The sequence below is a fragment of the Narcine bancroftii genome, unplaced genomic scaffold, assembly GCF_036971445.1.
Source record: "Narcine bancroftii isolate sNarBan1 unplaced genomic scaffold, sNarBan1.hap1 Scaffold_307, whole genome shotgun sequence".
Lineage (NCBI taxonomy): Eukaryota > Metazoa > Chordata > Chondrichthyes > Torpediniformes > Narcinidae > Narcine > Narcine bancroftii.
Genome location: NW_027212044.1, coordinates 144,626 through 150,000, shown reverse-complemented (window position 1 = coordinate 150,000; position 5,375 = coordinate 144,626).

Sequence of the window (5,375 nt, the reverse complement as noted above, 5' to 3'; positions counted from 1 at the left end):
ATACGATCGGGACTTCCGCGACCGGACTTAGGTTTCTTTTAGGACTTTGCCATTCTTGCGGGGAAAAGGGAAACACCGGAGCTCCCCGAGTTCACGAGCCGACCAAGAAGAGGTGCCACGGGGCTCCCACGAAGCGGTCGTGGTCGGCCCCTGGCCACCGGTCACCGGTCACCGAGTTCAAAACACGGCCCCTGTAATCTCCGGAGAGTCCGCCAATCCCCCCGTGCAGAAATTGCAAGTTGATGATCGGCGGATCGGACTCCGGAGGTCCTACCGAAAAGGGAGCGACCTGGTCGGCCGCTCGCCGCGGATCCTACCCCATCGGACTTCCGGGCAACCCAGAATCTCAAACCGGCGGAGGGCAAATCGTTCAGCAGAGTGCCAAGCCTCCACTGGCGGCAAGGGCCCCTCTCTGCCCCGCCGGAGGGGAGAGGGCAGACACCGGAGCTCCCCCGAATCGGTCGTAGTCGGCCCCTGGCCACCGGTCACCGAGTTCAAAACACGGCACCTGAAATCTCCGGAGAGTCCGCCAATCCCCCCGTGCAGAAAATGCAAGTTGATGATCGGCGGCTCGGGATCCGGAGGTCCTACCGAAAAGGGAGCGACCTGGTCGGCCGCACGCCGCGGATCCGACCCCATCGGACTTCCGGGCAACCCAGAATCTCAAGCCGGCGGAGGGCAAATCGTTCAGCAGAGTGCCAAGCCTCCACTTGCGGCAAGGGCCACTCTCTGCCCCGCCGGAGGGGAGAGGGCAGACACCGGAGCTCCCCCGAATCGGTCGTAGTCGGCCCCTGGCCAACGGTCACCGAGTTCAAAACACGGCACCTGAAATCTCCGGAGAGTCCGCCAATCCCCCCGTGCAGAAAATGCAAGTTGATGATCGGCGGCTCTGGATCCGGAGGTCCTACCGAAAAGGGAGCGACCTGGTCGGCCGCACGCCGCGGATCCAACCCCATCCGACTTCCGGGCAACCCAGAATCTCAACCGGGCGGAGGGCAAATCGTTCAGCTGAGTGCCAAGACTCAACTGGCGGCGAGGCTGACTCTCTGACCTAACGGCAGGGAGAGGGCAGACACCGCAGCTCTCCCGAAGCGGTCGTGGTCGGCCCCTGGCCACCGGTCACCGAGTTCAAAACACGGCACCTGAAATCTCCGGAGAGTCCGCCAATCCCCCCGTGCAGAAAATGCAAGTTGATGATCGGCGGCACGGGCTCCGGAAGTCCTACCGAAAAGGGAGCGACCTGGTCGGCCGAACTCCGTGGATCCGACCCCATACGACTTCCAGTCTCTTCGTTAATAACCATACCGGACAACTCGTAAACCAAACTCAGCTACGAACGGCAATTAGTTAAGCAGAAGGGCCGAGCAACTCGTCAACCAAACGGACGTGGGGAAACTCGTGAACCAAGCAGACGTGGGGCAACTCGTGAACCAGACGGCCAGGGAACTCGTCAATCAAGCTTTCCTGGAGCAATTCGTAAACCAAGCTGACCTACGAACGGCAATTAGTTAAGCAGAAGGGCCGGGCAACTCGTCAACCAAACGGACGTGGGGCAACTCGTGAACCAAGCAGACGTGGGGCAACTCGTGAACCAGACGGCCAGGGAACTCGTGAATCAAGCTTTCGTGGAGCAACTCGTAAACCAAGCTAACCTACGAACGGCAATGCACCAGAAGGACTGGGCAACTCATGAACCAAATGGACGTGGGGCAATTCGTGAACCAGGCAGACGTGGGGCAACTCGTGAACCAGACGGACAGGCAACTCGTGAATCAAGCTTTCGTGGGGCAACCCGTAAACCAAGCTGACCTACGAACGGCAATTAGTTAAGCAGAAGTGCCGGGCAACTCGTCAACCAAACGGACGTAGGGCAACTCGTGAACCAAGCAGACGTGGGGCAACTCGTGAACCAGACGGCCAGGGAACTCGTGAATCAAGCTTTCGTGGAGCAACTCGTAAACCAAGCTAACCTACGAACGGCAATGCACCAGAAGGACTGGGCAACTCATGAACCAAATGGACGTGTGGCAATTCGAAAACCAAGCAGACGTGCGGCAACTCGTGAACCAAGCAGACGTGGGGCAACTCGTGGACCAAGCTGACCTACGAACGGCAATTAGTTAAGCAGAAGTGCCGGGCAACTCGTCAACCAAATGGACGTGGAGCAATTAGTGAAGCAAGCAGACCTGTGGCAACTCGTCAACCAGACGGCCAGGGAACTCGTGAATCAAGCTTTCGTGGAGCAACTCGTAAACCAAGCTGACGTACGAACGTCAATTCACCAGAAGGACTGGGCAACTCATGAACCAAATGGACGTGTGGCAATTCGAAAACCAAGCAGACGTGCGGCAACTCGTGAACCAAGCAGACGTGGGGCAACTCGTGAACCAGTCAGACAGGCAACTCGTGAACCAAGCAGACGTGGGGCAACTCGTGAACCAGACGGCCAGGGAACTCGTCAATCAAGCTTTCGTGGAGCAATTCGTAAACCAAGCTGACCTACGAACGGCAATTAGTTAAGCAGAAGGGCCGGGCAACTCGTCAACCAAATGGACGTGGGGCAATTCGTGAACCAAGCAGACGTGGGGCAACTCGTGAACCAGTCAGACAGGCAACTCGTGAACCAAGCAGACGTGGGGCAACTCGTGAACCAGACGGCCAGGGAACTCGTGAATCAAGCTTTCCTGGAGCAATTCGTAAACCAAGCTGACGTACGAACGGCAATGCACCTGAAGGACTGGGCAACTCATGAACCAAATGGACGTGGGGCAATTCGTGAACCAGGCAGACGTGGGGCAACTCGTGAACCAGACGGACAGGCAACTCGTGAATCAAGCTTTCGTGGAGCAACTCGTAAACCAAGCTAACCTACGAACGGCAATGCACCAGAAGGACTGGGCAACTCATGAACCAAACGGACGTGGGGCAATTCGTGAACCAGGCAGACGTGGGGCAACTCGTGAACCAGACGGACAGGCAACTCGTGCATCAAGCTTTCGTGGGGCAACCCGTAAACCAAGCTGACCTACGAACGGCAATTAGTTAAGCAGAAGTGCCGGGCAACTCGTCAACCAAACGGACGTGGGGCAACTCGTGAAGCAAGCAGACGTGGGGCAACTCGTGAACCAGACGGCCAGGGAACTCGTGAATCAAGCTTTCGTGGAGCAACTCGTAAACCAAGCTAACCTACGAACGGCAATGCACCAGAAGGACTGGGCAACTCATGAACCAAACGGACGTGGGGCAATTCGTGAACCAGGCAGACGTGGGGCAACTCGTGAACCAGACGGACAGGCAACTCGTGCGTCAAGCTTTCGTGGGGCAACCCGTAAACCAAGCTGACCTACGAACGGCAATTAGTTAAGCAGAAGTGCCGGGCAACTCGTCAACCAAACGGACGTGGGGCAACTCGTGAAGCAAGCAGACGTGGGGCAACTCGTGAACCAGACGGCCAGGGAACTCGTGAATCAAGCTTTCGTGGAGCAACTCGTAAACCAAGCTAACCTACGAACGGCAATGCAGCAGAAGGACTGGGCAACTCATGAACCAAACGGACGTGGGGCAATTCGTGAACCAGGCAGACGTGGGGCAACTCGTGAACCAGACGGACAGGCAACTCGTGCATCAAGCTTTCGTGGGGCAACCCGTAAACCAAGCTGACCTACGAACGGCAATTAGTTAAGCAGAAGTGCCGGGCAACTCGTCAACCAAATGGACGTGGAGCAATTAGTGAAGCAAGCAGACCTGTGGCAACTCGTGAACCAGACGGCCAGGGAACTCGTGAATCAAGCTTTCGTGGAGCAACTCGTAAACCAAGCTGACCTACGAACGGCAATGCACCAGAAGGACTGGGCAACTCATGAACCAAACGGACGTGGGGCAATTCGTGAACCAGGCAGACCTGGGGCAACTCGTGAACCAGTCGGACAGGCAACTCGTGAACCAAGCAGACGTGGGGCAACTCGTGAACCAGACGGCCAGGGAACTCGTCAATCAAGCTTTCCTGGAGCAATTCGTAAACCAAGCTGACCTACGAACGGCAATTAGTTAAGCAGAAGGGCCGGGCAACTCGTCAACCAAATGGACGTGGGGCAATTCGTGAACCAAGCAGACGTGGGGCAACTCGTGAACCAGACGGCCAGGGAACTCGTGAATCAAGCTTTCGTGGAGCAACTCGTAAACCAAGCTGACGTACGAACGGCAATTCACCAGAAGGACTGGGCAACTCATGAACCAAATGGACGTGGGGCAATTCGTGAACCAGGCAGACGTGGGGCAACTCGTGAACCAGACGGACAGGCAACTCGTGAATCAAGCTTTCGTGGGGCAACTCGTAAACCAAGCTGACCTACGAACGGCAATTAGTTAAGCAGAAGTGCCGGGCAACTCGTCAACCAAATGGACGTGGAGCAATTAGTGAAGCAAGCAGACGTGGGGCAACTCGTGAACCAGACGGCCAGGGAACTCGTGAATCAAGCTTTCGTGGAGTAACTCGTAAACCAAGCTGACCTACGAACGGCAATGCACCAGAAGGACTGGGCAACTCATGAACCAAACGGACGTGGGGCAATTCGTGAACCAGGCAGACGTGGGGCAACTCGTGAACCAGACGGACAGGCAACTCGTGAGTCAAGCTTTCGTGGGGCAACCCGTAAACCAAGCTGACCTACGAACGGCAATTAGTTAAGCAGAAGTGCCGGGCAACTCGTCAACCAAATGGACGTGGAGCAATTAGTGAAGCAAGCAGACCTGGGGCAACTCGTGAACCAGACGGCCAGGGAACTCGTGAATCAAGCTTTCGTGGAGCAACTCGTAAACCAAGCTGACCTACGAACGGCAATTAGTTAAGCAGAAGGGCCGGGCAACTCGTCAACCAAACGAACGTGGGGCAACTCGTGAACCAAGCAGACGTGGGGCAACTCGTGAACCAGACGGCCAGGGAACTCGTGAATCAAGCTTTCCTGGAGCAATTCGTAAACCAAGCTGACGTACGAACGGCAATGCACCTGAAGGACTGGGCAACTCATGAACCAAATGGACGTGGGGCAATTCGTGAACCAGGCAGACGTGGGGCAACTCGTGAACCAGACGGACAGGCAACTCGTGAATCAAGCTTTCGTGGAGCAACTCGTAAACCAAGCTAACCTACGAACGGCAATGCACCAGAAGGACTGGGCAACTCATGAACCAAACGGACGTGGGGCAATTCGTGAACCAGGCAGACGTGGGGCAACTCGTGAACCAGACGGACAGGCAACTCGTGCATCAAGCTTTCGTGGGGCAACCCGTAAACCAAGCTGACCTACGAACGGCAATTAGTTAAGCAGAAGTGCCGGGCAACTCGTCAACCAAACGGACGTGGGGCAACTCGTGAA